The sequence below is a fragment of the Taudactylus pleione genome, unplaced genomic scaffold, assembly GCF_031769625.1.
Source record: "Taudactylus pleione unplaced genomic scaffold, aTauple2 ptg000391l, whole genome shotgun sequence".
In the NCBI taxonomy this organism is placed as follows: domain Eukaryota; kingdom Metazoa; phylum Chordata; class Amphibia; order Anura; family Myobatrachidae; genus Taudactylus; species Taudactylus pleione.
In genome coordinates, this window is record NW_028284792.1 from 1,795,256 (window position 1) to 1,817,500 (window position 22,245).

Sequence of the window (22,245 nt, forward strand, 5' to 3'; positions counted from 1 at the left end):
CACAGATCTGAAGATGCGATGTGCGACCTGCAGGGACATGCATCGTGAGTGGAAACTCAAGATTTGGGCATATTTTACAGGATTTATCGTCACAATTCATCAGAATCAGGCAAACCATGTTAAAAAAAACAAAACAAAAAAAACACCAAGTGTGTAGGCACCTTAAGTCCTCACTTTTTACAGGCCTTTGCTAGAAAACATTCTAGTGTTTTTTTTCCCTTGTTCTGGGCAATTTGAGCCAGCTGCTAAGCTTAGATGTAAAGTTTAACATTGTACCAGTACAATCTGCATTTGTGTACCTTTAATCAAAACATCTCATGACCACCTAAGGGGAGGGGGGGATTCTACTTTCATTGCTTCTCCCTAGGGTTTTTCAGCAATGAGGAATTTGAACACCCACATACTCCTGATTCTGGGAGATATTTGGTTGAATGTATTACACTATGTTGACTTTGAGAAAATCAGTCATGAAAGATCAAATTAGTTTAAACTGGAGTTGCTCACAATTAAGTTTATTTTCATATAAATGTTGTATATTAAAAGTGTAACAAGTTTATATGTATTGTACAAATTTAGCTCTCACGTTACTTTTAGACTTTATATGCTTTATAAGTGTTGGCCCAGAGGACTGAACACATGTGAGTTTCCTAGACAGCAGAGAAGTCTCGCAATGTAAAACGTAAGGGGCATACACGAGACCATCATTCCATGTGTATGCAATGAATGACCACAATGCGCACTCCCACTGACAGATAGCGATATCTTTGGTCGTCTGTACATGCCGGCCAACTTGATATCAAGAATTGCCTGTGCAGTGATGTGACTGGATGACTTCACTGAAAGATATAAATATCTCTGTGTGTACACCCAATATCATTTGTCCTGCACTACAGAAAGTTCAAGGGAAATCATTTAGCGATATCATTCATACAGCACATCGTGTGTACCCACCTTACAATACCTCCTTGGAAGATTCTCTAAAGCTCTAGAAGCTAATAAAACCTTAAAGAGCCTCTACATAGTCATTACACAGCAGCTGTCAGAACTCCAGTACAATCAAAGTCAACAATACTTTTCCTAGCCCATTGGCCTAGGACACCAGTTCCTAAGCAAAGACAAGACTGCAGCCCTTATTTAATATCCTGTGAGTTACAGACACTGGTGCAATTCTGAAAAATTAAGCAAAAACACACTATGCAATACATCATTCATACAGAAGAAACAATCTATTGCTAAGTACATCTGCCATTCATTGAACTTTGGCCATTCCACAATTGATCAGACAGATTGATTTATCACAGCTGAGCCCACATATCAGCACATCTGTGTATGTACAGATAAACCCACCAAACCACCAATACACTTGATCGCAGGAAACACCAACACTGATCTCACAATTGAGAAGGAAAATTTAAATGCCTGTCCAGTAGTAATATCTGGCCAGACATATTGAGAGGCCAGTTAGTAAGTGCATTTATCACTTACCAAATCGGTTGGCATGTACCAAGCATTAGCTTGTATTTTTAAAGCACCAATAGTTTAAAAAGGGAAACTACTTACTTTTCTGGTAGTATGATTTTAAGTACAAGTTAAGGGTTACTCAGTGTTTAATTGTAGTAGTGCCACAAATATATACAAGTGAGAGAAAGCAGTGGCACCCACATATGGTATGGCAAGTTCAACAAGCACTTGCATTTTCAAACTCACATGCTCACAAGTGATTGCCCAGTACACTGTGCTAGCAAATCAATCATTAAATACATATCTATTTTGAGTGTTCAGATTTGAAAATGGCTTTTACTGTGGTGGATTCTTAAATCAAGGCTTGTAACACATACTGTAGAGGTATATTTATGCTAGATTTTGTGGCGATTGTCAAAATGCCACCTTTTTTAAACAGGCATGCCAGAATACATCCTAGACTAGAATAAGAGTAATACACCTTTTACACTGGCCAAATATCCCTGGTTGCTGCTCAGTGTAAAAGGTTCCCCAAAAAAATAACCCAGGTCCAGTGACCCAGCAATCGTGTGCGATCAGGGTTGGACCCGGGTTACAGGGGCAGTGTAAACCCAGGGCTTGTTTACAGCATAGGAATAACCAGCTCACCAGCACTTGGAGAGGTCTCCATGCACAAGCAGAAACTTTACCATGCACATTGGTGCAGTGTTAACAGCGCAAGCCAGGAATAACAGGTTGGAACCACAATGTGAGCTTCTGGTTGGAAGTGTTTCAAATCTCAGGCCAGACCTAGGATTTTAGTGTAAAAAGGGGTATAAGTGGGTACAGATTATGGAACTAACTGCTTTAAGCAAGACGACCATAAATATATACCAACCACTGTACAAATTCACTTCATGGATAGGCTTAACATTAACAGCATTTAAAAAAAACACCCCACAGGAAACAGACTCCAGAACAATTTATTCCATATTCAGAGACAAAACATTCGTTCACGTTTTTGGTCCATTATGCACAAAGCTTAACCGTTCTTTTCTTCTGCCAACAGCTTTGGCTGTGGGAGTGTCAACCCTTTAATGCAACTCCTGCAGGAGAAAGTAAGTGGTAAGAGATGTACTTTTGTTTGAACCTTAGTTAAGGGAACAAGACTTAAATGTCCCCGTATATAGTCCACATAAGAAAAAGCTACACAAGGAGCCCCTTAACTAAATTATACTATAATTGTTACCCCCTGAAGAGAAACAAATGCATTAAAAGGCCAGTGATGCACAGAAAGACTAATGGTGTGCTGACTAAGATAAGCAATGACCGTTGTGAAGCTGGTGGCAAACCGCACCACCCAAACGCTGTCCCAACATCGCCGGGAGTCAGCAGAAAGCCACAGATGACCAGCTCAGACTCCGATGCAGCCTGCGCCCCCCCCAACTACACAACAGACACTGAAAATTAGAATTGTATTCAACTCTAGTGGACAAAAAAACTTCATGATTGAACTGAAGACATAAGTGTTATGGTGCGTACACGATTTTTTAAAAAATTGGTCATTAACGTTATCGTTCATAGTTTTGGGGCAGAAACTGGACGATAACTACCAATGCACGCTGCAGTTTGTAGTTGCGATTCATTGCCCGAAGCTACTGTCCAACCTGATGATAGTCAGGTTGAACATGTTCGGGGATGAGGGAGGGATTTAGTTTAGCGTTTGTGCTCCGTGTCGTTAACTGAGCACACCCCTGCCGGGGACACAGGACGATTCGTTCGGGGAGCGAATCCTCCCCGACCTTTATTAAGTTTTATAAATAAGATCTTAAAAGCACAGGTGAGGCAGCACCAGTCTACAGTTTAACAGTTCAAAGGTATGGCTAAGACTTCAGGTTTTCAGTGTCACCTCTATCAAAGTCTATAGTACACACACAGTGGCTATAGTATCCGGTAGGGGATTATAATCTTGGTCACTGCGTAAGAACAGCTGGTTTAAGCCAGAGAAGCCCTCTTTGAAGTGACCACTAGCCTACATCCAAACAGCAGAACTTCATTTAATGGCCAACTATACCTTTGTAGACTTTGCTTTAAGCCTGTATAGAGGATAAAAAAAAAAAAAGTGATTTAGAGAACAATTTATACAGGAGGGAGTAACATTACAGTACAAACAAATACTCTTCTGCTGTATAACTACAGCACCCCAATATACTCTGATGCTTTACTTTTAATCATATCCAAAGCAAACTAGCAACTTTGGTAATTACCATTCAGTTGTGAAATCCCTGGAACTAGCAGACCCCCTCCTCCTGCAAGCAGAGCAGCCAACTCTAAATTTACTGTCAGAAGGCAAAGCAATGAATATAATATAGGACTTGGGGCAAACCTTGTAAGAATGATATAGGATTATAGAAGGAGAGTTGTATCAGCATAAATACCAGGTTTACAAACACGAGGTTTGAAAACCAACGATGCCAGTTACTGATTTAATGTTGCACTGTTTAATGAACACCACAACAGGAAAAAGCCATTGGGTGCAGATACCATACAGTGCGAGGACATACGTTTTATCATCTCACCTCACAACAGCAGGAAGCGTCAACTTTTCCAGAGCCTGCAAGATAAAATGTTTGGATAATATGACTGTACAGCAGCTGAGATACAACAGTTACAGAAACTAAATGAGTTTGAATGGTGCATATTGCTGTACCATTCAGCAGCAAGCTGTTCTGGCTGATGTAATGTGAAACTCCTTCAGAGCATGTTTATTATAGCCAGGTTGATAACACCAGCATTGATATATATGAAAAAAATATACATTTTTTTTTACATTACAACAGGTAAGCCAGAGGCTAATTGCTGTACATCAAGTCAGCTCTAATCAGATGTTTTACTTTAGTTCACACCTCAGTCACACAGCAGTTGAACATGATATCATCACATGAACTGAATGATGAAACAGTAGTTGTAGTAATAGTTCTATGTTGCTTTTTCCAGAAAAACCTTTCAGAAGGCAGATAAGACATTGTAAAGTGTCAACTGAATAAAGCTGGAATTACTGCTTAGCAATAAACCTTACCTGCATTTTCATATAGATGGCTACACTTCAGAACAGTGTCCAAAACATAGCTCATGGCATCTAAAATAAAGCAGGTGAAACATCTAGGTTAGTCCTAGCCAGCGTGAACATACAGAAGCCTGCATTTCATAGAGTGCTGTTATGCAGTTATAACCAACTAATAACCAAGCTTAGAGGGCAAAGCTAACTGCAAGTTTCATCTGAGGCGTTTCCAACAATATGAACTTACATCAAAGTACCATCGGGATAGACCTCAATTGAAAGACTAGTTTAATTTCTTTAAAATACAATATTGGTTGCAGACTGCTACATTTTAGGGCTCTCAAACCCATTTGTGTGCATGAAAACTAGTAAAAGTAGCATAGCTCTAACCCTTGAGAGCTCAAAACATCTCTTGGGTAGATAATATGTATTTGACCTTTTGATACTCCGATCAATGACGTTAACTTGAGACTAAATAGGTTAAACAAGGGATGATATCGGAAGCGGATGGTTAGCAAGCATCGATGTTCCCGATCCAATGGCAATACTGTCTCCAATTGTCAACAATCAAACTCGAGTTGCGAGTTTGATTGTTGCCAATGTCCATCAGCCTTGTATACAGCTGCGGACACATGCAAGTAGTGTCAGCAGCTCAGCTTGTGCGCACACATAATAACCATTGAGGTTATACCAACAAACCATTTTGATGCGTTGGCTAGTACCCAGCACATCACTCGATTTCATGTCAGAAGCCCAGCACCCATTCAAATGACAGGCTTCCCATGTCTACCCCTAGGTTAAACAAACCATGAGCATGTTAGAGAAGTGTATTAGGTAACAAGACTTGGTAGGGAAGATTTAAACATTTTAAAGAAATACATTAAGTGAACATGTAACAAAGTAACATCAGGTAAATTACCTTCAAAACCCTGTTACACACCATCTGAGGAAAGAAATAAGTGTTACTGTTAACGTCACTGCATTATATGTTTTAATGTTTACTACAGTAACTGTTCAGAAAGGCATTTGTCAGTCACCCTGGGTCAGAGCAGTTGAACACTGCCAATCATCAGAACAGTGATGTCTGTGTCAGAACGAGAAGACTCCCTCCAGCTTTCAGAAGTGCAACATAGGCAACAGAAAGGGTTAACAGGCAAACTCACCTTATGTCATGTGGCACATTATAAAGTCAGCACCTGAGTGGGGAAAGAAACACCATCAGCATTATTGGTGTGTTTCACACACACGAGGTTAAACATGGTCTATAATAAAGTATCACTAAATAAATCAGTGACAGAAGAGGTGCAGCTAGGAAGGTCAATCCTGGGATCGGGGGGCAAGGGGTCCTAGAAAACATGCACCGTTTGGGGTCCTGAGGTCAGAGTTTGAGAACCTGATCTATTCAATGAGCCACGAGGGGGCGAATTGCCATTACAGCAGCGTTGGAACGCCAGCAACCACATCTCGCTTCACCCCCCTTACACCCCGGAATCAGTTACTTTTGTGGGCAGACTCATGTTGCTGCAAAAAAAAAAAAAAACGTGCTTACTCTGGGGAGAGTCACTGAACTGACCCCTAAATATCACTGGATTGAGCGGTGACTGGTAGAGGATCTATGCTTAATTAGAAAAGCGAATTTTAAAAGTCTTCATTTAAATAGTGATAATAGATAAAGTAGTGATCTCATATCAAAAATACAGTAGGCTCCTTTAGTAGTACAACACATGTCCCTTCCCATAAGTAACACAACTCGTACAAATCAAGTAGTTGTGGGTTGCAAGAGAAGGTTTTTGTCTCAGCACTTGTATTATGTCTGCACCTACATATAGGACAAACCAACACAACTGCAAGTGCTGTTAAAACAGAGCAACAAGCCAATGCCGACTTACCGGTATCACAGCACATGGTCCTCACTGAGGAGATCCTAGTCACCACTGAGCATTTCAGGCACATGCACCTACAGTACAGGAGGGGAAAGGGGAAGAATTTAGCACCAGAATCTCATCATCACTGCAACTTTTCTTACATGATGGAAGCAAAACCTGCCCATTACCTATATTGCCTTACTGGGCACTTCAGACACTCACGTAGGAGGATGCCTGTTATGCAATAAAGCAGCAGGCTGCCCATCTAACCACAGCATTAGCATGCCTTGCAGCGGGAGACTCACATAGAGAGTACCATAGACAGCTGTAAGAGCAAGGTAGTGATCAGCGCTGGGAACTGATGACAACCAGACACTAGCCATATGTAATATACATGCAAATTACAAAACAAAGAAATGGCACAGTTGTCTGACTACGTACCCATACATGCCATATAGATGAGCTGCAGAAAGAACCGCTGTTACATCTGCCCAGGAGGCAGGACATGCAGGGAAGGCGGCATGATATGGAAAAAGCTTTGGCTGTAGGAATGACACCCCTTTATCACAACTCTACAGGAGAAAAACACAGTAGTAAAAGTTGTTCCCTTAAATAAGGTTCAGACAAAAGTACAAGACTAAATGTCCCCCGTATATAGTATACATGAAAACAAGCTACACAAGGAGACCCATAACTAAATGACACAACTAAAAAACTTTAGCCCCCTGAAGGGAAACCTATGCATTGAAGGTCCAAGATGTACAGAAAGAATAATGGTATGCTGACTAAACAAAGTATTTTGATAATTTTTTATTCTGCCCACTAGTGTTTAATATGTTTTGAGTTCACTTTCGAACAGTGTTAATTAGTTTTATAAACAAGATCTTAAAGCACCAGTGAGCCAGCTTTAGTCTACAATTTTTCAACAGTTCAAAGGTATGGCTAGGACTTCAGGTTTTCAGTGTCACCTCTATGAAAGACCATAGTACACACATAGTGGCTATAGTATCCTGTAGGGGATTATAATCTTGGTCACTGCGTAAGAACAGCTGGTTTAAACCAGAGAAGCCCTCTTTGAAGTGACCACTAGGCTACATACAAACAGCAGAACTTCATTTAATTGCCAACTATACCTTTGTAGACTTTGCTTTAAGCCTGTATAGATGGAAAGAGGAGAGTGAATTAGAGACCAGTTTATACGAATGGAGTAACATACAGGAGAAGAGCATTTGTTGGCCAGAAGGTTTGTACTGTAATAAATACAGCTCCAAATATACCCTCTGATGCTTTACTTTATGGTCATGTCCACAGCAAGCTACAAACTGGATGTTATAGCAGCTTTGGTAATGACCATTTGTTAAACACCTGGAGCTAGCAGAACCACTGTCCCAAGCAGAGCAGCCGACTAGAAATTATAGTGTCAGGAGGCAGATAAGCACTAATGTTTTATGATTTACTATTACATTTTCACAGTATTTCATACAATACTTTGGCCTATTGTATTAAGTATAGGTATTTCGCACAGTACTCAGGCTAGCGCATGAGAAATTACCAAGTCTTACTCAAGCCTAGTTAAGGGGTTGGCAGCTATTTACCTGTTATTTGAGGTTTTTCACCTGTGGAAAAAAATATAATGTAAGAATGTAAGAAGGATATAGGATTATAGAATGAGAGTTGTATCAGCATAAATACCAGGTTTACAAACACAAGGCTTGAAAACCAACGATGCCAGTTACTGATTTAATGTTGCACTGTTTAATGAACACCACAACAGGAAAAAACCATTGGGTGCAGATACCATACAGTGCGAGGACGTACGTTTTATCATCTCACCTCACAACAGCAGGAAGCGCCGACCTTTCCAGAGCCTGTAAAATGCAACACACTGAAGATAATCTGGATTATATGGCAAACTCTACAGCAGGTGAGATTCAATAGTAATAGAAACTATGGGGTAAATTTACTAAAGTGAGATATTTTAGAAGTGAGTTTTAAAAGTGATGTTGCCTATAGCAACCAGATTCTAGCTATTATCTCCTAGAAGGTGCTAGTTAAATGTTAAGTAGAATCTGATTGGTTGCTGTGGGCAACATCGCTTTTAAAACTCACTTCTAAGAACTCTCACTTTAGTAAATTTACCCTTAAATGTGTTTGAATGGAGCTTTTTAATGAATCATTCCTCAGCAGGCAATTCTGGTTAATGCAATGTAAAACTCCTTTAGCGCATGTTAATTATAATTAGGTTGATATTAGCAGCACATTTGATGAGAAACATGTGAATAGATAAAAGGGTTTTATTTTACAATAGGTAAGCCAGAGGCCAACGGCCGTGCATCAAGTCAGTTCTAATCAGATGTTTTACTTTAGTTCACACCTCAGTCACACAGCAGTTGAACAGGATATCATCACTTGAACTGAATGAAGAAACAGTAGTGTTAGTAATACAGGGCCCGATTCAGAGTAGTATGCTAATCAGATGGTCTAAGTACAATGCTAATGGCAGGGGGTTGTCACATGCAGTGCCCTCTAAGCAGCAGCACCATTTGGGAGCGGGGAAAGGGTGGCACTGGGCAGCATTCCTGATAATGGGGTGTGATTACACAGTTTTCTGGGAGTGCAGAGGCCAATCTCTGTGTCTTCCGATGCAGATTTACTACGATGCAAGAGTCATTCTGAGTAATCTGGGGGCCCATGTTCTTACAAGTGCTCCGATGCTGCGTCCTCGGACTTAACAGCAGATCACACAAGCATGCAGGAAATCTATTTCCACAAGATGCCTCCTACGGCATTAGCTTATTTACACAAAGCAGCTGCCCTGCCCAAAGACAGCTGCCCTGTACTGCATCCATCTCTGAATCAGGCCCATAGTTCTATGTTGCTTTATCCATAAAAATCTTCCTGCAGCAGGCAGACACACATTGGAGGAGATGTAGGACGATGCCATGTGGATTGCAGAGAAGAGGGTCCTCTTACAAGCTACGTATATTAAAATAACACTTGAAATCAAAAGCTGCAGCTATCTGAACGGTCAGTGCCACTGACCATTCATACATTGTTTAGCACATAGGCAGCTCTTGTAGATAGCAGCGCCTAATGCTTTAGCGCCTCAGGCATTTGGGGCACACCGCAGCCATGACGTGTGCAGATACTGCTCAAGCACACAGCGTCAGATTATACATCTCCCCCATAGTGTAGAGTCAACTGAATAAAGCTGGAAATACTGGATAGCAATGAACCTTACCTGCATTTTCATATAGATGGCTACACTTCAGAACAGTGTCCAAAACAAAGCTCACGGCATCTAAAATAAAGCAGGTGAAACATCTAGGTTAGTCCTAGCCAGCAAGAACATATAGAAGCCTGCATTTCATAGAGTGCTGTTATGCAGTTATAACCAACTAATAACCAAGCTTAGAGGGCAAAGCTAACTGCAAGTTTCATCTCTGAGGCGTTTCCAACGATATGAACTTACGGCAAAGTACCATCGGGATAGACCTCAATTGAAAGACTAGTTTAATTTCTATACAATATTGGATGCAGACTGCTACATTTTAGGGTTCCCTCAGCCCCATTTAAGTTTTGTGCATGGTAACTAGTAGAAAACACTGATAGAGAACAAACTATTGTAGGCCATCTCATTAGGCATTATTTACTTACCAATTCTGTATATAGCGCACACAGTTTGTAGCACTTTACAGAGAATATTTGGCCATTCACATCAGTCCCCGTCACAGGGGAGCTTACAAATCTATATTCTCTACCAAATGCAGACACACATTATGTTTAAATTTTTGTTGGGGGCCAATTAACCTATCAGTATATTTTTAGAGTGTGGGAGGAAACCGGAGTACCTGGTGGAAACCCACACAAGCACAGGGAGAATATACAAACTGCACACAGTTAGGGCCATAGTGGGAATCAAACCCACAACCTCAGGCCTGTGAGGCAGCAATGCCAACCATTACACCATCTGTACTGCCCATGTTCTATATAGCAAATTTAAGCTAGTCTGCTCTTGCAGGACTCATCTCCTGAGCATCTAGGTTTGATTAGTTGCTGACACCATGCTGTGTACACATCACTGCACAATGCAGCAAGCTGGAGCTCTTACTTTGTGGATGAACACTGGTATTGTGGCAAGAGCCAATTTTCACCGAAGTTTAGTAAAATTAGCATAGGTCTGACACTTGAGACCTCAAGATAGCTCATGGGTAGGCGTTTAAAAAAGTAATTGATAAGTATTTGCCTTCCCCATATTCAGATCAATACAGACATATTAATTTGAGACTATTCTAGGTTAAACAAACCATGAGCAAGTTAGAGAAGTGTATAAGGTTGTCACCTTGCCAGTGAATGTAAAATAAAAGTATACCCATTTGCTAAAAGTTACACAAGACTTGGTAGGGTAGATTTAAACATTTCAAAACCATAAAATACATTAAGCGAACATGTAACAAAGTAGCATAAGGTCAATTACCTTCAAAACCCTGTTACACACCACCTGAGGAAAGAAATAAGTGTTACTGTTAACGTCACTGCATTATATGTTTTAATGTTTACTACAGTAACTGTTCAGAAAGGCATTTGTCAGTCACCCTGGGTCAGAGCAGTTGAACACTGCCAATCATCAGAACAGTGATGTCTGTGTCAGAACGAGAAGACTCCCTCCAGCTTTCAGAAGTGCAACATAGGCAACAGAAAGGGTTAACAGGCAAACTCACCTTATGTCATGTGGCACATTATAAAGTCAGCACCTGAGTGGGGAAAGTGTGTTCCATTATTCAGGGTCTATAAAAAGTATATCAGTATGACAGATTATGTGCAGCCAAGGGTCAGGTAGACCCATTGAAGATTTGTCCCTATGAGCATATATTGTAGTTGCTACTTGTGAGTGGGAGATTTCAGCAGTTTCACCATCAGAAAGCCAGCTCTGATCAGTCTCCTTTCGAAAGCTGGGTACACATGTAAAGATTTTCTGTCCAACCATCCAACTAGTTGATTGGTTAGAATGAAAATCTGGTAAGGTATGAAAGCAAATGACAATCAGAAATTTGCTCCCAAATGCCTGAAAATGGACAAAAACTGTTTGAACAAAATGTTAAATGTTTGATCTAAACAAACTTGTCTGACCACTATTTTCATCTGTTTTCTGGCATTTAGGAGCAAATTGCTTATCATCAGTTACTCCCATACGTTACCAGGTTTTCATTCCAACCAATCAACTAGTTGGATGGTTGGACAGAAAATCTTTACCTGTGTAGCCTGCTTATGTTTACAGCATTAGATCTCGGGTCAATACTTTTACTAAGTACACCACTTTCATAGACCTGTAGTGCAAGACCTTATACAGCTGTTAAAAGTCTTGTTGGGGAAAAAAAAAATAGATGTCAGGAAATTAGTGAAATTACCCAACAAGAGGCTCAACTTTCATTATGTTGTACAAGAGCAAAAAGAGGCAGGTTAATTATCAATGCTCACCACCTGCCATGTTCTATACATTCTAATGAATCTATTACATGAGTCACATGGCAAGTTGCCATTACAACAGCATTGAAATGCCAGCAACTACATCTCGTTTCACCCCCCTCACTGCCCAATCTCACCCCGGAATCAGATACTTTTGTAGGCAACCTTATGGTGCTGCAAACACAAACAGAGTCCAAAGCTACCATAGGTGTGGCATACTACCACGCTTACACTGGGGAGAGTAATTGAATTGACCACTGAATATCACTGGATTGAGGGGTGACTGGAGGATCTACACTTAATTAGAAAAGCTATGTTCATACTCTTCATTTAAATCATAATAGAAAAAGAAAGCAGTGATCTCGCAACAAAAAGACAGTAGGCTCCTTTTTAGTAGTACAACAACAACATGTCCCTTCCCATAAGTAACAACTCGTACAAATCAAATAGTTGTGGGTTGCAAGAGAAGGTTTGTGTCTCAGCACTTGCATTATGTCTGCACCTACATATAGGACAAATCAACACAACTGCAAGTGCTGTTAAAGAACAAGCCAATGCTGACTTACCGGTATCACAGCACATGGTCAACTGAGGAGATCCAGTCACCAGTGAGCATTTCAGGCACATGCACCTACCGTACAGGAGGGGAAAGGAGAAGAGTTTAGCACCAGAATAATGGTTGTAATATAAGAAGAGATTGACATGTGCCAGGTCTCATTGTCATCAATGCAACTTTTCTTACATGATGGAAGCAAAACCTGCCCATTATCTATATTGCCTTACTGGGCACTTCAGACACTCACATAGGAGGATGGATGCCTGCTTATGCAATAAGGCAGCACATATAACCACAGTGTGAGCATGCATTGCAGCAGGAAACGTACATAGCGAGTACCATAGACAGCATGGTAGCGATCTAAAGACAAGCAGCCATTAGCCATATATGGGCCTATATTGCATGTAACATAAAACACAGACGACAATGTTTGACTACATACCCCTACTTGCGCTTACGCTGCACTAGTTTCAAAACATGCTACAGATCATAAATGCACAGCAGAAAGAACCACCATTACCTGTGCCCAGGACGACGGAAATGGCAACAGCTTTGGCTGTAGGCGTGTCACCCCTTTAACGCAAATCTATAGGAGAAATACAGTGGTAAAAGTTGTTCACACAAAAGTACAAGACTAAAATGTCCCCCGTATATAGTAAACATGAAAACAAGCTACACAAGGAGACCCATAACTGAAAGACACAACTAAAAAAACTTTTGCCCCCCTGAAGGGAAACCTATGCGTTAAAGGTCCAAGATGTACAGAAAAATAATGCTAATTAAAATAAGTAGTCTGATATTAAACACTAGTGAGCAGAAAAAAAAAAAAAAAAAAAATTATATATTTATATTCGGAGTTCACTTTCGAACAGTTAAGTGTTAGTTTTATAAATAAGATCTTAAAGCACCAGTGAGGCAGCTCCAGTCTACAATTTTTCAACAGTTCAAAGGTATGGCTAGGACTTCAGGTTTTCAGTGTCACCTCTATGAAAGACCATAGTACACACATAGTGGCTATAGTATCCTGTAGGGGGGATTATAATATTGGTCACTGCGTAAGAACAGCTGGTTTAAGCCAGAGAAGCCCTCTTTGAAGTGACCACACGGCTACATACAAACAGCAGAACTTCATTTAATGGCCAACTATACCTTTGTAGACTTTGCTTTAAGCCTGTATAGAGGGAACAAGGAGAGTGAATTAGAGACCAGTTTATACGAATGGAGTAACATACAGGAGAAGAGCATTTGTTGGCCGGAAGGTTTGTACTGTAATAAATACAGCTCCAAATATACCCTCTGATGCTTTACTTTATGGTCATGTCCACAGCAAGCTACAAACTGGATGTTACAGCAGCTTTGGTAATGACCATTTGTTAAACACCTGGAGCTAGCAGAACCACTGTCCCAAGCAGAGCAGCCGACTATAAATGAGTATTTACCTGTTATTTGATATTTTTCACCTGTGGGAAAGAATTAAAAAAAAAAAAAAAAAAAAAAAAGTAAGACTGATATAGGATTATAGAATTAGAGTTGTATCAGCATAAATACCAGGTTTACAAACACAAGGCTTGAAAACCAACGATGCCAGTTACTGATTTAATGTTGCACTGTTTAATGAACACCACAACAGGAAAAAGCCATTGGGTGCAGATACCATACAGTGCGAGGACGTACGTTTTATCATCTCACCTCACAACAGCAGGAAGCGCCGACCTTTCCAGAGCCTGTAAGACGCAACACACTGAAGATAAAGTGTTTGGATAATATGACTGTACAGCAGGTGAGATTCAACAACTACAGAAGCTAAAGAAATATGAGTGTTTCATGGTGCATATTGCTGTACCATTCATTAGCAAGTGGTTCTGGCCGATGTAATGTGAAACTCCTTCAAAGCATGTTTATTATAACCAGGTTGATAGATGTATTACCAATGCTGCTATCTATCTCAGAGGCTAACAGCTGTACATCAAGTCAGCCTTAGTGAGATTTTACTTTAGTTCACACAGTAGTTGATGATATCACCACAAACTGAATCTGAATTTCCTTCAGAAGGCAGACAAGACACAATGAGGTTTATTTACAAAGTGTAAGGACAATTATGTTCCCGTGTCTGCCAGATATTTAAAAGGTAAGTGGTTTTACTAGCCTTGTCTTGCCATCACAGCCCTTTAATATCAGGCAAGAACATGAACAGAAGTGTCGGGCTTTACAACCCTACACTTTGTAAGTAAACCCCATTTGGGGGAATTCAAATCAGTGCGATGTAGAACAGCTGCGGGAGAGAGCTCCAGCAGCTATTCAATGCAACACGCTGTTTGGGCGGGAAAAGGACTTCTCGCAACCCCCCTGGGGATGAGGGGAGAAATCTGACAAAAGTGCCAGGCAAGCAGCTGTTTGCCGGCTTAGCGCGGCACTTTAGAGAATGCTTCCAGACAAGGCACAGCGCAATGAATAGCTGCGGGAGCTCCCTCCCGCAGCTATTCAGCACGCTGAATTGAATTCCCCCCATTGTGTCAACTGAAAAGCTGGAACTACTGCTTAGCAATAAACATTACCTGCATTTTCATAAATATTGTGTCATGTCAGAACGGTGTTCAAAACAAAGCATCTAAAATAAAGCAGGTGAAACATCTAGGTTAGTCCTAGCCAGCAAGAACATACAGAAGCCTGCATTTCATAGAGTGCTGTTATGCAGTTATAACCGACTAATAACCAAGCTTAGAGGGCAAAGCTAACTGCAAGTTTCATCTCTGAGGCGTTTCCAACGACATGAACTTACATCAAAGTACCATCGGGATAGACCTCAATTGAAAGACTAGTTTAATTTCTATACAATATTGGAGGTAGACTGCTACATTTTAGGGTTCCCTCACTCCCATTTAATTATTGTGCATAGAAACTACAGTAGTAGAAAACAGGGAACTATCGTAGGCCATCTCTTTAATTAGGTATGTTCTATATAGCAAATTTAAGTTAGTCTGCTCTTACAGAACGCCCATCTCCTAAGCATCCAGGTTTGATTAGTTGCTGACACCATGCTGTGTACACATTTCACAATGCAGCAAGCTGGAGCTCTTACTTTGTGGATGAACACAGGTATTGGTGCAAGAGACAGTTTTCACCAAGTTTTAGTAAAAGTGGCATAGGTCTGACCCTTGAGACCTCAAAACAACAAGCATTTGCCTTCCCCATTTTCTAATCATTACAGACAAGTTATTAATTTGAAACTGGTCTAAATAGGTTACACTAGGGACGGACATTGGAAGCTGAGCAACCACTGATGTTCCCGATCAGATGGAAATACTTTCTCCATCGAGGAGAGTGATTATTACCAGCCATCAGATTCAAATAGCTGATGCCCATCCAATGTCCAACAGCCTTGTATGCAGCTACGGATACATGGAGTAACTGTTCAGAAAGGCATTTGTCAGTCACCCTGGGTCAGTGCAGTTTACGCTGCCAATAAATACTCAAGTGCAGCTTAGGCAACAAAAGGGTTAACAGGCAGACTCACCTTATGTCATGTGGTACATAATCAGCACCTGAGTGGGGGAAGGGGGAGACTCATTGTCATTAGTCTCATAAAAAAATAAATAAATAATTGTTATAATAGAAAGCAGTGATATTGCATGAAAAATACAGTAGGCTCCTTTAGTAGTACAACACATGTCCCTTCCCATAAGTAACACAACTCGTACAAATCAAATAGTTGTGGGTTGCAAGAAAAGGTTTTTGTCTCAGCACTTGTATTATGTCTGCACCTACATATAGGACAAACCAACACAACTGCAAGTGCTGTTAAAAATAGAGCAACAAGCCAATGCCGACTTACCGGTATCACAGCACATGGTCCTCACTGAGGAGATCCTAGTCACCAGTGAGCATTTCAGGCACATGCACCTACAGTACAGGAGGGAGGGGGGAGTAGAGCAGTTAGCACTAGAGGAGTGGAGAGATATATATATATATATATATGTGGCACATGTGCCAGGTCTCATTGTCCTCACTGCAGCTTTTTTTCTTTAACATAATGGAAGCAAAACCTGTGCTCTATATTGCCTGTCTGGGTATGTAACTAAATACGGGATCGGTATATACATACAGTCTGGATACTGGCAGTCAGAATGCCGACTGTGTTACCATAGACACTTGGTGGTCTGTATGCTAACCCTCCCTCTTTGGTGCCTAACCCTAACCTTCCCCCCCTTAGTGTCTAACCCTCCCCCCAACCCTTCAGCATCTCAGCTGTCAAGATGCTGGCGTTGACATCCCAACCACCGAAACAAATGCATTCCCTAAATACACATAACTGCTCTGAATAGGGACCAAGAAACACTTTAAAAAAAAAAAAGTGTAAAAAAAGTTTTAGCAGCTATTAAAATATGTAACGTCAAATAGGCCGACTGGTTTTTACAACTGGGGAGCTGCAGGCAGTGCAAGTGGGATTTACACTTCCCTGGGGTGTGGGTAAAAGCCGGAAACATAGTAAATGCAAGCCAGAAGCCATGTAAAGTATTAAAAAAGCCGGAAATCTTGTTAAATGCATTGAAAAAGCAGGCAATCATATTACATATATTGTAAAAGTCAAACTATAGTAAATATATTGGAAACAATAGTAAACTTATTGAAGTCTTTACTATGTTTCCCATTTTTATCAATACACTTTACATTGTTTCCGGCTTCTTCAAAACATTTAATATGAACTGCAGGTCTTTTAATGCATTTAGGGCGGGACGCATGGCATATCGGACCCGTGATGCATTCCGCCGGTCATCACATGCCGGTATTGGCAACGCCGGCATGCATGACGCTGACGATCTCCGCAAGAAGACCACTTTGTCAGTAAGAGCGGCCGTTCGCGGTGGATGGTCTTCCGGGTCTATGACCCAGAAGCCCTCCCGGCGCCCTTCTGCATATGCACAGGACACCTGTGGGGTGCTGGGAGGGATCTGATTGGATCCCTCTATCAGCACTCGGCGGAGAGAAGCCCGTACGGTTCTATGGGTAACCCACCGCAGCAGAGTCCCAGAGGCTTGGTGTATATGAAAAATGCGGTCAAACCCAATTTTCACGGTTTGACCACATTTTAACCCTTGATGCAACTCTCCAATAATATGGTTTCTGTTTATTTCAATGCATTTACTATGGTTTTTGGCTTTTTCTATGCATTTAATGTGATTTCTGGCTTCTTCAATACACTTTAAATTGTTTTCTGGCTTTTACCCTCTTCCCTTTCCCTGCGTACAGTGGGATATAGTGTAAGTTACACTTGTATCCCCAGTACAGTGATACTACACGTGGTCACGTCGGGAAGGCCTGAGCGCCTGGCCACGTCCCCACCTGTTCCATTCATTCAGTGCTCAGCCTCATGCATCCCAGCACCTACTGACGCTCACTGTCGCCCTGTGGGATCAAACAATTCAATAAGATGAAGTTGTTTTCCTGAGGTTCTCTGCTATGGAATCAGCCAGTGAGAGTGACCCGCTGAGCAGCTCAGTGTCATTCTCCCCTTCCCTCCGCCCGGGCAGCCGCTTACCTGGTTTTGGATGACAAGAAAGCAAGTTTGATTAATCCATAGGTGAAGAATTGGATGTTCTCCTTGGCTATGCTGGCCACTTTTAGCCTGTGTTCTAGAATATGCAGTTCCATCGTTTTCTTCTTCTCATTTGTAGATCATCTATAGGGAATATTGTGGTTTGTCCTGTTACTTGCAGCCCCCCTGCCTGCTGAGGAGCTCGGGGAAAGCGGGGAAGGAGATGGAAAGAATTAGTAGGAGAATGAGCTCAGGTCAGGCAGCCTGGATGGTACAGTACCAGCTCCTCCAGCTGCCGCGTGTAGAGAGAGAGAGAACACGCGGCTCCCTGCAGCTACACCGACCGGAACAAGCAATTGCCCCTCCTCTCTAGCCGCACTGCGCATGCGCCCCAACACTGGGGCACTCTGGGAAGTATAGTCCTACTCCTCCTGAGACCGCCTCCAGACAGACTCCTATTCTACCTATATATCCCACCCCCTGCCAGATGAGCATCTGCTGCAGCTAGGGCAGGAGGCTGCTGGTGTTCGTTCAATCTGTATTTGATTCAATCAAATTAAATATCGGTAATTTCAAACAGCTGCGTTGCCAATTATCTGCAACATTACATTCACAAAGTTTGTATTTCATATCGTGATTTAAGAGGAGATTTAATAAATCTTGCAGAGAGATAAAATTGAGGGATAAAGCACCAACCAATCAGCTGCTAACTGTCATGTTACAGACTGAGTTTGAAAAATGATAGGAGCAGATTGGTTGGTGCTTTATCGTTCACAATTTTATTTCTCCAAGATTTATTAAATCTCCCCCTTTTAAATGAATGACGGTGCACTTTAAAATTTAAAAAGCTTCAAACGTCAGTTTTTATATTTGGGGTATGCCTTATAAATGTTTTTTTTTTTTCTTTCTATACCATCATTATTGTTTATTGTGTAAACTGGGTTAATGTGACAGTCGAAATTCCCGGCGGCCAGATTCCCGACTGTCAAATCCCGGCATGGGACTAATGATAGGCGTCAAAATCACGACGCCTATCGTTATCTCCACGCCGAAATCCCGACACCCGGCATACCGAACGAAGGTAAGCCGGGCGTCGGGAGCGGATAGCCGTGCGGGGTGGGAGGGTTAGGTTTACGGGACCCCGGGGGGACTTGGGGTTAGGCACCCCCCCTCCCAGGAGGGTTAGGATTAAGCATGGGGAAGGGGTTGTTAGGCCCCCCCCCCCCTCGTGAGGGTTAGGTTCAGAGTGGGGGGGGGGTAGGCACCCCTAAGGGAGGGTTGGAGGGAGGGAAAGGGTTAGGGATAGCTTAAATACCCTGTCGGAATCTTCATTCTTCTGCCTTCCGGTGTCGGTACTACATCCGCCGGGTTTTAGTCCAGCGGTATGTCATACCGATTCCATCCATATGCATGATTTCAGAATCAGTATGAGCACATGTACAAGCCCTATCCCTTGGTGTAAAAGCTTCATCAGGAAACAGTATTTACATGTTTTCACAACTCTACATAGACTGCGATTTCATTATCATGAAGACGCTTAACTTGGCCTACGTGAGAAAGACCAATTACAGCCTAGTTCCATCTCTTCAGTGGCAAGTGGAGATGTGACTGAAAAACGTACAGCTCTGCATTGCCAGTAGTTATGTAAATTTGGTTCTGACACATGAGCAGTGGGAAAAGACTAAATACACACTCTTTAAATGGACTTGCATTCAACTTTGCATCAAAGCCATTATCTCTTCATTTGTAACTTCTATGTTTTGACCTTTTCTCCTTGTCTGGTTTCAAGCTATTGCTCTTGAAATATAGTTGCTACCAGTCTAGAATAGCGCCTAGTGCTTTGTGACAACTCCCTCCACTTGTAAAGACATGGAGCTCCAATGTCACAATGTCCCAACTGGTGTCCTACTTTTGTGATATAATGCGTGTTAAGCAAAGTCAGTGGTATTGGGTAATCAGCCCCCCCCCCCCCATATCTAACTATATCCATAAATACTTTTATTATTATTTTTATTATATAAGGTGCATACACACAACGATTTTTTGAACAATTTAACTATAACTACGTCATTATCGTTAAATAGTTTGTAAAATCGTTTGTCTTTTTAAGGTGAACGTTAATCGTTCATGCGCGTTCACGTTTGTAGTTTATCGTCCATTCTGGCTGTCCAACAAACGATTTTCGTTCAGAAAATCGTTCATGTTGTGCAGAATGAACGATTTCCATTCACTGTATGCATGATTAAAAAATCGTTCATTGTGTTTGAAAATCGTTCATTATTTTAGTAACCAACAATTTTTAGTGAACGATTTTTGTTCACTTTATCAAGGGAAAATCTGAACGAAAATCGTTCACTAAAATCGTTGGTTACTAACATCGTTGTGTGTGTATGCAGCTTAAGACACACACACACATTGTTCTCCATAGGGAAAAACTAGGCACATTGTCCCCCACAGGAATAAAGCACATACATTCACCCCCACAAATAATAAAAAAAATAAATAAATACACTGGCCCCAACAGGAAAAACACACACACGTTGGCCCGTACAGTGAAAAACAAACAAACACATTAACCGGAAAGGAATCACACACACATATATAGCCCCCACATGGAAAGAAAAACAAAAAAAAAGCACATTTGTCCCAACAGGAAAAAAATAACACACATTATTTGCCCCAGCCCTCCACAGATTTATCTAACCAGTCGATAGCAGAAGAGAGGAGCTCCCAGTCCCTCCATTGTGGGCGGCACCGGCACCAGCAGCCTCAGTGTTTGTGGGGACAGGTGTGGTGGGCAGCAGGGTGTTATATTGTGCGGCGAGAGGTCTTGTGTTTGGCAGGGTGAGAGTCTGTGGGGACAGCCTGGTAACAGAGCAGATGCGGCTGTTGTGATTCACCGCCAGAAGACCATTCAGTGTTAGTGCTACCAGGCTGAGAAGTAGGTAATGGCTGTCTTGTCTTGTGCTGCGGTGGGATGCCGAGCCTGCAGTGCTGAGCAGCTTAGCACTGTAGGCTCTGCCCCTCAGCACCCACTGAAGACAAGACATTCATTACCTGTTGCTGAGGTAGAGCACCCCACCGCAGCAAAAAAACAGTCATTACCTGTTGCTCAGCACTACAGGCTCAGCCAGTGTCGGACTGGGACATGAAGGGCCCACCGGGGGAATTAAGTGGTAGGGGCCCATGCTTAAAAGGTGTGGCCAGCCACCACAGACACTAATCAATAGGCAAATTTTAGTGTAGTTTCTATAGAAGGAAACCAAGCCCCCATGCTGATCAGTGGTCCTGCTTCACCAGGTAACCGACAGTCTAATAGAGTAACAATGTAAAACTGAGGTCTATAACCTGACACCTAGAGGAGGGGGTGGGCCCTCAGGCAGTGGGGCCCACCGGGGATTTCCCCTGTACCCCTGTGGGCCAGTCCAACCCTGGGCTCAGCTCCTTAGCACCCCACCATGGAGCAGCACAAGTCAATTATTACATTTTGGCTGCTGCTCAGTCAGCCCCTCAGCACCGCGTAGCCTAAGTCTTCACTGGGAAAGTAGTACATGTTCTTCTTCCACAAGTTCTGTCATTAGTCTTACTGATATTGCTTATGCACTGCAACCTTGTCTTTCCTTAGCTATTGTCTCTCCTTGGTATAGTTGTCAGAAATGTAGTAGAGATCACCTAATGCCCATGTGTACAGTTTGTTTTAGGGATTTTCTGCTGAATAAATATCTGGAATTCAATAACTCTTTTGGTACTGTGCATTTAAAGCATTCCTTTACAGAAGGGCCTCCAATAAGAATCCATCTCCTCAGTGAAACTATCACATTACTTCCAAATAGATACCTCAAGTGCCTAATGTGAATGTGCTGCACATTTACCAGTACAGGTTGGCGGGAAATAAACAAATGCGGAATAACAGATGGTGTGAGCTATTGTGGTCAAGTTCTGGAAAGCTGACAACTTCGCTCCCTCACTTTCTCTCCTCAGATCTTCCCTCCATTATCCTAGGTGATTTTAATATGCCTATTGACATTCCCACAGAATCCTCTGCAGCTAAACTCCTTACCCTCACCTCTTCATTTGGTCTCGCCCAATGGACGTCATCACCCTCCCATGTGAGTGGGCACTCACTTGACCTGGTCTTTACTCACCATTGTGATATTTCTGATTACTCCAATTCCCCATTCCCCCTCTCTGACCATCACCTTCTCTCTTTTAACCTATCCCTCTCTCCTTCCCCTCCTTTACCTCCTAAGGCTACCATTACTAAGCGTAATATTGAGGCTATTGACACTGTTGGTTTATCCTCCCTGCTGGACTCTCTTCTCTC

At 41.9% G+C, this 22,245-nt stretch overlaps 1 long non-coding RNA gene and 9 other non-coding genes across 12 annotated transcripts; all 10 read right to left on the minus strand.

The window, feature by feature from the left end:
• Positions 1-2,407: 2,407 nt before the first annotated feature.
• LOC148507527 (uncharacterized) lies at positions 2,408-18,280 on the minus strand. 3 transcript variants are annotated; one of them, XR_015869700.1, is made up of 22 exons: positions 17,925-18,280; positions 16,221-16,288; positions 15,903-15,930; positions 14,944-14,996; positions 14,078-14,112; positions 13,828-13,848; positions 13,538-13,559; positions 12,909-12,974; positions 12,399-12,463; positions 11,088-11,120; positions 10,844-10,867; positions 9,608-9,667; positions 8,200-8,234; positions 7,962-7,982; positions 7,500-7,521; positions 6,808-6,938; positions 6,391-6,458; positions 5,421-5,697; positions 4,520-4,579; positions 4,020-4,054; positions 3,515-3,536; positions 2,408-2,546 (listed from the first exon to the last, which is right to left on the minus strand). It is a non-coding gene; the product is annotated as an uncharacterized LOC148507527 (long non-coding RNA). The 3 variants fall into 3 exon arrangements; XR_015869698.1 differs by having other exon boundaries at positions 11,088-11,154; XR_015869699.1 differs by having other exon boundaries at positions 3,708-4,054; positions 11,088-11,154.
• On the minus strand, positions 3,859-3,995 carry LOC148507528 (small nucleolar RNA SNORA8). The gene has a single exon (XR_015869713.1). It is a non-coding gene; the product is annotated as a small nucleolar RNA SNORA8 (small nucleolar RNA).
• On the minus strand, positions 5,510-5,581 carry LOC148507529 (small nucleolar RNA Z40). Its single transcript, XR_015869706.1, has one exon. It is a non-coding gene; the product is annotated as a small nucleolar RNA Z40 (small nucleolar RNA).
• Positions 6,225-6,350, minus strand: LOC148507530 (small nucleolar RNA SNORA40). Its single transcript, XR_015869716.1, has one exon. It is a non-coding gene; the product is annotated as a small nucleolar RNA SNORA40 (small nucleolar RNA).
• On the minus strand, positions 8,039-8,175 carry LOC148507531 (small nucleolar RNA SNORA8). The gene has a single exon (XR_015869711.1). It is a non-coding gene; the product is annotated as a small nucleolar RNA SNORA8 (small nucleolar RNA).
• LOC148507532 (small nucleolar RNA SNORA18) lies at positions 9,742-9,867 on the minus strand. The gene has a single exon (XR_015869709.1). It is a non-coding gene; the product is annotated as a small nucleolar RNA SNORA18 (small nucleolar RNA).
• On the minus strand, positions 10,933-11,004 carry LOC148507533 (small nucleolar RNA Z40). The gene has a single exon (XR_015869707.1). It is a non-coding gene; the product is annotated as a small nucleolar RNA Z40 (small nucleolar RNA).
• LOC148507534 (small nucleolar RNA SNORA8) lies at positions 13,917-14,053 on the minus strand. Its single transcript, XR_015869712.1, has one exon. It is a non-coding gene; the product is annotated as a small nucleolar RNA SNORA8 (small nucleolar RNA).
• Positions 15,071-15,196, minus strand: LOC148507535 (small nucleolar RNA SNORA18). The gene has a single exon (XR_015869710.1). It is a non-coding gene; the product is annotated as a small nucleolar RNA SNORA18 (small nucleolar RNA).
• LOC148507536 (small nucleolar RNA SNORA40) lies at positions 16,054-16,179 on the minus strand. Its single transcript, XR_015869717.1, has one exon. It is a non-coding gene; the product is annotated as a small nucleolar RNA SNORA40 (small nucleolar RNA).
• Positions 18,281-22,245: the final 3,965 nt, after the last annotated feature.